The sequence below is a fragment of the Rutidosis leptorrhynchoides genome, chromosome 7, assembly GCF_046630445.1.
Source record: "Rutidosis leptorrhynchoides isolate AG116_Rl617_1_P2 chromosome 7, CSIRO_AGI_Rlap_v1, whole genome shotgun sequence".
In the NCBI taxonomy this organism is placed as follows: domain Eukaryota; kingdom Viridiplantae; phylum Streptophyta; class Magnoliopsida; order Asterales; family Asteraceae; genus Rutidosis; species Rutidosis leptorrhynchoides.
In genome coordinates, this window is record NC_092339.1 from 187,855,886 (window position 1) to 187,866,387 (window position 10,502).

Below are 10,502 nucleotides of genomic sequence, written 5' to 3' on the forward strand. Positions count from 1 at the left end.
TCAGACTCGATCACAACTCAAAGTATATATATTATTGTAGAATCAACCTCAACCCTGTATAGAGAACTTGATCATTACTGCATATAGAGTGTCTATGGTTATTCTAAATAATATATATATATATATATATATATATATATATATATATATATATATATGCGTCGATATGATATGTCAAAACCTTGTATACGTGTCCCGATATTTAAAGTGCGTAAAATAAATACAGAATTTAAATGACGATAAATAAAATTGCGAGAATGTAAATTGCGGTAATTAAATTACGATAAATAAAATGTAACCAGTTAGCTAGGAACAATTAGCTAGGAACAGTTAGCGTGGATTCTTAACAAAATTTCTCATAGTTATTTCGTTTGTTTCTAACAAATTTTACATTGTTAAATGTTTTCTTCATTATGCCACTTGTTGAATTCTGATAAATCAAAATCCCAATATGAAATTGGATGAATATGGTTATTCTGTGGTGAACGGATTTGTATATCGGTGGATGTAAATAGAATAGTAAATGACTGTTGAATCAGCTTCGAAGAATGTACAGTGTAACTTATTAATGTGAAATCTAAATGTTCCTCGGGTGTTACCTACCGTTAAAATAATTTCACCATTAACAGTTTGTACAAAAGAATTTTTAATTACTATCTTTATGAGAACATATATACATATATATTTTCTTCAGATGTAATCATGGATTTAATGAGTTAATATGATATTAATCTCATTTGATTTATCGTTAGATCTAAAATACATAATCTCTAAAATATTAGAGATTACATAATCTCCATGAAGAACAAAGATAAATGATGTAGAACGTCATGTAGAACGATAATTATACTCGAGGTACAGAATGAGATGTCGAAGCTGGTGACGCGGATGTTATTGTTGGTGGTACTAGTGCTGTTGGTGATGAGGCTGGTGATGTTACTGGTGTTGGTGATACTGCTGGTGCTTGCAAATTATGTACCGTGCTCTCTAAAGTTAACACTCGAGCTCGGAGTTCTTTAACTTCTTCTACTAACCCTGGTTGGTTATCAGTGTGAGGTAGAGGTCGGATATCTTCTCTAGTTCCGTTAATGGTAGCCTCAAGACAAAAAATTCTTGCAAAAATGGTATAAACGGTGTTGCGAACAGGTTCGCCGGTGAGCGGGTCGAGTACTCTAAGGTTAGGTGGTAGATTCGGTTCATGATATGGAGTACCTTCTTCCCTTCTCCATAGGGTGAGTATGTCACGAATCCACCCCCATTTTCTCCAGTAATCTCGGTAGTTGATTGGTTGTTATGCTCCTGTCACGCTATCTTCGGAGTCAGAGGAACTTGGTCGATTCGTAGAGGCCATCTTACGCGATCACAGAAAAGATTTTTGGTATGAAGAGTTTAGTGACAACAATTGATAGTTGGATGTATTCTCAATGCATAATATGCATAGATATATATAGTACCAGGATCCCTTAAATTACGGAGAAATTTACGAGAGATAACAGGCAAGGTCTACAGTAACAGATACGCTAAGATATGAATTACCAGATACGCTAAGATATGTATTTTGTCTATACACTATTCATGCAGTCAATGCAGTAAAATGTATCTAGACTAAGAATAATGAGCAGATAACTTGCTAAGGATGATAAGCAGATGATTTTCGACACGAATGATAAGCAAAACTTTTGACATGCAGACACGGTCGAAGTCCAGACTCACTAATGCATCCTAACGACTTATCAGTTAGACACACTAATGCAGACCCGGTTCGCTAAGACCACCGCTCTGATACCAACTGTGATGACCCGTCCTAATCCATCCGAACGAAGTCCATATCGATTATAAACGATTCACAACAGTTGATTACATCGCGAGGTAATTGACCTCTATATGATACATTTTACAAACATTGCATTCGTTTTTGAAAAGACAATCTTTCATTACATCGAAAGTTGACGGCGTGCATACCATTTTATAATATATCTAACTATAATTGACTTAATAATAATCTTGCTGAACTCAACGACTCGAATGCAACGTCTTTTGAAATATGTCATGAATGACTCCAAGTAATATCTTTAAAATGAGCAATTTCACAGCGGAAGACTTCTTTCATACCTGAGAATAAACATGCTTTCAAGTGTCAACCAAAAGGTTGGTGAGTTCATTAGTTTAACATAAATAATCATTTCATAATTTTAATAGACCACAAGATTTCATATTTCCAGTTCTCATAAACATACGTCCCATGCATAGAGACAAAAATATCATTCATATGGATTGAACACCTGGTAACCGACATTCACAATATGTATATAAGAATATCCCCATCATTCTGGGATCCTCCTTCGGACATGATATAAATTTCGAAGTACTAAAGCATCCGGTACTTTGGATGGGGCTTGTTGGGCCCGATAGATCTATCTTTAGGATTCGCGTCAATTAGGGTGTCTGTTCCCTAATTCTTAGATTACCAGACTATATAGGGGCATATTCGATTTGATCATTCAACCATACAATGTAGTTTCGATTACTTGTGTGTATTTCGTAAAATAGTTATAAAAGCAGCGCATGTATTCTCAGTCCCAAAAATATATATTGCAAAAGCATTTAAAAAGGGAGCAAATGAAACTCACGCATATAAATATTGTAAAACAGTAAATAAAGCATTTGCATGTATTCTCAGCCCAAAAATGTAATGAGTAAAAAGGGGTTCAATGAAAATCACCTAATGTATTTTGTAGTAAAAATACATATGACAACATTAGACAAACTGAACAATGCAGGGTTGGCCTCGAATTCACGAACCTAAAACATTTGTATATTTATTAATATTCATATTTGTAATTGAACACATATATATGTATATATATAAAAGTATTAGTTATGTCATTTTTATGTTAATAATATATATATGTTTTATATGTTCATTTTGTATATATATATATATATATATATATATATATATATATATATATATATATATATATATATATATATATATATATATATATTTAATTTATTTATCAAAATAGTAGTTTTAATATACTAAATTAATATTTGTAAAAATAATAATGATAATAACATTAATAATATACATATGTTAATAATAATCCTATTAGTGATAATAACAATGATATTAATAATAGTACTTGTAACAATATTAATTTTATTGTTTTTGGTAGTTATGGTATTAATGATTTACTTATAATAATAATAATAATTAATTTGTTAAAAATGATAATATTAATAAAGATATTGTTAATAATGATACCTTTGTTTAATAATAATAATAGTACTAATTGTTACAAAAGTGATACTAGTACTAATATTAATGAGAAAAATGATAACTTGTATTATATTCCATAATAATAATAATAATCCTTAATGATAACAAAAATAACACTTATACTAATAATAATAGGATTCTTATTAAAAATGATACTATTAATAATTATAATAATAATAATTTTAGTATTAATCCTAGTGTATTTAATAACAATTATAATTATTAATAATAATCATAACAATAACAACAATAATAATACTAGTATCAATAATCAATAATAATAATAATAATAATAATAATAATAATAATAATAATAATAATAATAATAGTAATAATAGTTATAATAATAATAAGAAATAATAATAATAATAAACATAGTTATACCTCAATAGAGGAGGTTTATAAAAAAACGCCAACGACGGGGATCGAACCCGAGACCTCTCGAATAATGCTAACACCCTTCACCACTCCTCCCGTTCCTATTTTCTGTTAATATACCCCGTTTATTTTTATATAACCCGTATCTTATCTGTTTCTCCTTTCTCCTTCACCAATCGAACAGCAATTAACATAATCCAATCAACTCAGCGAATTATTCAATTGTTCTAAAATTTGTAATTTAATATAAACGATTTGTTTGAGGTGTTCGATATTAACAGAAAACGTTTTAAATAAATAAAAAAAAACTTGCTGTATCGTGTAAAAAAATAAATTGATGAACTCATCATCTGATTTTGAAATTGAGAACGATTTGTAATAAGGTTACAACACAAATTGTATTTCGATTTATCCCTAGAAACTTTTCCAGTCATCAATTAATCCAAAAGCTTTTAAACAAATTCGAATTTCTCAAAACCCAATTCGTTTGACTTTTTAATCTATAACTTTGACTCGAAAATTTGTAATCGATATTAAGAATTGAGCTAAGAGACTTTGCAGAAATTTTTAGTGAAACATTCCTAACAACTTCACATTATTACATTTTGAAATTTTATACGAAATCATGATTTTAGAAAAATGGAACACGAACAGGGGTAATGAGTTGAAAAAAAAAAATTGAATAAACACTTCTGTTTCAATTACACAGATAGATAGATGGTTAAGAGTAATTGTAATTTATAATGATAGAAAATCGAATAGCTGTCTCAATACAATGAATTTAATCGACTGTTTTTAAAAAGAAGAAAGAGGTCGACAGTTTTCATAAGTGAAAGAAAGAAGAATAAAATATATAAAGTAGATAGGGAGATTTAACAGGTATTGTTTGATTCTTGAAAAAAAAATGACTGGTGGGCAGATAGAAACAAGAAGCAGATAAATTTAGATAGTGACATAACCTGATTCGATTTTTAAGTTTACAGCTATATCAGTTTTTTTTATAATGAATATATATAAATATCTTTAATAATAATAACTCTATAAATAATAATAATACTCTATAATTAATAAAAATATTAATAATAATTATTTTTTATAATATTTATAATACTAATAAGTAATGATAATGATATTAACTATAAAATTGATAGTAAAAATCTTATTCATGATAATAATACTATTTGTATTATTTATGATAATAATAATACTTATAAAGATAATAATCATAATACTAATTAAATTTTGCTATTAATTACTATAACAATGCTTGTTAATAATGATAACAATAATATTATAACACCTTACATGTATTAATTTTCATATCTATATAATATATATTGAAAATAATAATTTAACAAGTAGTGATATTAATATTAATGTTAATAATAATAATGGAAGTAATAATAACTTTAGTAATACAATCATATTTTAAACTTGTAATTAATTTGATGTAATATTTAATTGGCATGTAATATATATATTACCGAATATCTTTTATTTATTAATTTTTATTTCTAGGATTACATTATATTATAAATCATATATATTTATGTATAGATTTACTTTTAATAACAACTTAATGATTCTGTTTTATTATTTTTCATTTTCATTTATATATATATATATATATATATATATATATATATATATATATATATATATATATATATATATATATATATATATATATATATATATATTAATTACATATTTACTTACAAAACAATTTGTTCGTGAATCATCGAGAATAGTCAAAGGTCAAACGAATACATAAACACACTTCACAGTTTTTTTTGAGACTTCAACTTTACAAACTTTGTTTATCGTGTCGAAATCATACAAGAATAAAGTTTAAATTTGGTCGGAAATTCTCGGGTCATCACAATGATTCTTCCATATTAGATACCTAAATGTCCATTCCATGGCTTGCCAGATTAATTCTCCTACATTCGATTTTAAGTCACTCGAATTCCCGCAAAAAACTTCTAATGATAAGTTGTTTACATTTCTCAAACCCCACCATTGGTAGCCTTCTTCCAAACATCGTAAACTTGTTTACAAAGGATCAGAGAGTGTTCAATAGACTTTTGTCATCACATAATGGATAACGTAATGAGTGAAGTTCCACACTAAATTTATCTAACTTCATAAATAAACGAAATATTTTAATCATCAATATATATATATATATATATATATATATATATATATATATATATATATATATATATATATATATATATATATATACTAGTTTAAAGACCCCTACTCGAAAGGATGTAGAGAGGATATTTGAGGTTCTTTAAGGTATGCTTCATATTTTAAGGAAACCTTCACGTACTATGAGTGGGAACAAGATGCAAAGAATATTGGAATATTGTGTCATATCACAAATTGTGATTTAAGAAGCTAAAAAATTTGCACTTGGTTAGTTTGAGGAAGATATGATTGCCAAGCATGCGGAGAACCGACCACACCGTATAAGGAATGGAGGACGAGATCAAGAAACAATAACTAGATAAATAAGATATAAGCGGGTTCAAGACCAACTACGAGATGATCTAGTCGAGCAAATTTGGTACATTCCACTTACTTTTGGCACTTTGCATTAGTTATTTATGTACTCTCTAGTTTGTAAGAATTTTATTTAAGAATTTTATATTATTATATTTTTATTTTACAATGTAATGTTAAATTTTAATAAAATTTTAGTTTATGTTATTTGTCTATTTATTATGTATTATATTTAATTATAGTTTTAATATAATTATACATGTTTCATATACGTTAAAAAAATCAAAAACATGTGCGGCTTACTAGTTTCGACACTGAATTATGACATTTAAGATTAACAGTGTCTTTCCATGATACTACCACATCACATCACAGTCGGAAAATAATTTTTCCCCAAAAAGTATTATATTTGTCTCCACGTTACGGGCATGGTTAATGGTGGTCTAACAGTAATGATATACCTTAGTTATATAAACACAACACAGTTTATATTAAAAATGGACAAATTTACACGAACAGTCCTTATGGTTTGCTCAGATTTCACGTTCAATCCTTGAACTTTAATCTTTGCTTGGGAAGTCCAAGTGGTTTGCACATGTTGCATGTGCAGTCTTCCAGGCTAACAGATGTTAAAAAATTTTGTTAAATCAAGTCACATGCTTTGCATGTGAAGGTAAAATTGATATTTGACATGTCCTTTTAATAACCATCATTTTCCTGTAATTATTTTTGACTTTTTTGTCATTCTTCTTCCTCGAAAACAACTTAGTTTGTAACGACCCTGGAATTTCCAACAATTATTTATTAATAATTATTATTATTAATATGTGTGATTAAATGAATGTACGTTATTACATTTACATGTTACCATGATTGCCCGTACTTGACTTTTAAGTGCCCGAAACGTCTTTGTGACACCCGGAACTTTCACGAATAATATTTTTAGATATTATTTACATTCATGATTAAATTTATTAATCATTTTAATTAACTAAGGCTATTAGTTAGTTACTTGGGTTTTGATTGGTTTAACTTGTGATTTATTTGAACTTGGGCTTTGTTAGTGTAATGGACTCATGTTATTGGACTTCCAAGCCCACCCTACATTATTAATGGACTTAGTTAGCCCATGTCCTACACTTGTAAGTATCAATTAGATGGAGACTGCTTAGTTTAATACTTGAAAGAATCTAGTTAGCTTGTTATCCCCATGCATGACCATTCATTAACCACCTTTATGAAGCTTTACATTCTAGTGACCACAAAACTTCTCCCTTCCCCCCATTTTCTGCTGAAAAACTGCAGCCCCTAAGCTCCCTTTAGGAGTGTTTTGTTTCATTTTCTTGTTTACTACTTCACTCACAAATCCTCTCATTTTCACACACATTCATTTGCTCTCAAACTCCTTCTCTCATTTCTCTCTCAAGTTGTAAGTAGCAAGCTTTAAACTTCTCTTCTTTTCTTCAAACAAAACCGATTTCTAGCACCCTTAAATCATCATCATTCTTTGATTGTTATAATCTTTTGTTACTTGTGTTGATTACTAGTTGTTATTATCTTTATTTACTTGCATGTTTTCAAGAATCAAACTTCTTAGTTTAATTCTTCTTTTATCTTGAATCTTCAAGAACATACAAGACATAAACTCTCTAGTTTATGATCTCCACTAAATACTTGTTCAAAGTTTATAAAGTTCATGGTTGAAAGACATACTTGAAGTTCATGAAGTAAACTTTAAAGTTTACTTTATAAAGATCAAACCTTGGTTTGAATCTTTAAAGTATGAACAACCATGAACCTTTTCTTGTTTATTTAAGTTTACTTCTTCAATTTATGCACTTTAATTTCATGTAGTTAGTTTATATGGTCAAGTACTACAAGTTAGTCTTGATCTCATATCTCTTGAACAAATTAAGTTAACCTTGAAAGTTCAAGAACACACAAATAAGTTTTCTTTAAATATAACTTTGGATCTAGACTTTTGAGTCTTGGATCTTCAAGATCAAACTAAGAACTATGTTCTACTACTTATGATCTTGATTAGTTAGTTAACTTTCAAGTTTATAGTTCAATATTTCTTTTAAAGTTCATGTATGTGTTAGATCTAAGACTTTGATGTAACTTTGGTTCATCAAACTTCATACAACTCTTAAGTGAGTTGTGCTTCATGTCTTAGACTTGTACTAGGGTTATGATGGTCAAGACTTGGTTAAGATGATGTAGATACATCAATGAGTTGTACACTTGAAGCTATATGCATCAAGGATGAGAACCATGATGAACATCAAGCACCAAGACCACCGGAACCCTTTTAAACTCACTGCTTCTGTCCAAAACCTACTGACCTGATGCTTCTGGAACAGACCAGTAGACCTGGGCTGTTCTAACCTTGATTTTTAGATATAACTTTTCGAGTAGATAACTTTTCATATAGGACTCGTCTCAATCCGAGTTACGGTTTAGGATTTATGGCCCTCCGATCGTTACTATGTCCTTTAACGTTGTGCAGAAATTTCTGACCTACTCGCACTTAGACCGTCGCCACGGTCAAACCAAGACGAGTTTGCTTCTATAAATTTTACCACACTTAAGGGACTCATAGACGGAGCCATGGCCACTGGTCTCACCTTAATTCAGTAAGGGTAGAGGCCGTGGTGACTGACTGAAGTCAGACTTTGTTTTAAACTACTTTCATAAACGAAACTTACTTTACGCCTTTTGTTTGATGATGAATGATGATGACCCTTAAGACCTTAATTACATAATTTTAAACCTATTAAGACGATTTACTGACTTAGCACTATTTGAGTTAGGTTGAGGACTTCGGACCATTTACTTGCACACCTTTCCCGACTACTACTTTACCGCTACATATCATTGTGAGTTATAGCATTCCCTTTTTACTTTAACTTATTTTGGGAACTGAGAATACATGCGGATTTTATGTTTTACATACTAGGCACGAGTACTTAAACTTATATATGTGTGGGTTATATAACGGCAGAAACATTCCCTTTAGCTCGGTAACGTTTAATCATTGGTTTATGAACAGGTGAACGCGAATCTTAGATATGGATCCATAGGGTTTGACATCCCCACTCGGGCTAGTCGCGCTAGCAGTCAACGAGTGTTTAATACTTCGTAAACATACGCACTCGCCAAGTGTACTTTCAGGGGGTATAAACGTTAAGTTAGTTACCAAGTGCCCACGGTTAACATATACTTTATCATACTGTTTTGAAACGCTCTTTGTAGCACTGAAATCTCGTGGCCTACCTTACTTACTGTTATACTTAAACTATAGCTCACCAACCGTTGTGTTGACGTTTTTAAGCATGTATTTCTCAGGTGCATGAGGTTGCTTCCGCTATGTACTAGTCGTGCTGTAGAACCCGCTGCTTAGAGTTGTCCACGCATGAACTACTTTACTTTGCATTCAAACATTCGTACTTTTGAACTATGACTTGTAACGACCATTGTGGTCACGTACACTTATTATTTGCTTCTACTTAGTGAAGCATGCTTTTGAAATGTAAAACATTTGATGTCGGTTATGACATCAGCTTTTTTTTTTTTTTTTTATCATGAATGCAACTTCTTTAATTACAGCATATAGTACTTAACCTTGTAATGATCCTGTTGTTGATGATTCATACACGATGGTTTTGTACGGGGCATCACATTTGGTATCAGGGCATTGGTTGTAGGGAATTAGGTTGCATTAGTGAGTCTAAGACCGACCCGAGTAGGATTCACTAATAGGACTAATCTACAACTTGCTAGTTTACTTGTTTCCGCTGAATTTACTGCATGCTACTGCTTACTTTTTCTGCTATATGCCGTATGCTACTACATGATTTCACTACTGCATGATGCTACTTGCTTTTGATTGCATGCTACTTTCATACGAATTGCTGTTATTGCCATGATAGTTACTGTTATACATGATTTAAACTGTTGGCCTATTATTTGCTTGCTTTATGAAATACTGACATGGAAAATTTATTTTTCCTTGTTCAGATGTCGGATGTTCCACCTGCTGGCATTTCGGGCAGTACAGACTCAGACCCCGTCGCCCTACCTACTGCTACACCTGCTGCTGCTACTGCCGATACACCTACCCCGACACCCACTAGTGATCCCGGCGCTTCTACTTCTGGAGCTGGTACTAGTGCACCTGCCCCAGTGTCTGCTCTCGGACCCTCGAGGTCACAGCCCCGCATTGGTGGTATTGAGATCCCCGCGGAGTTCGGGGAAGGGCCGTTTCGTAACCACATGCGCACGCCTTGCCAACGCACTCCCGACGGACGTTTAGTCGTGATTCCTC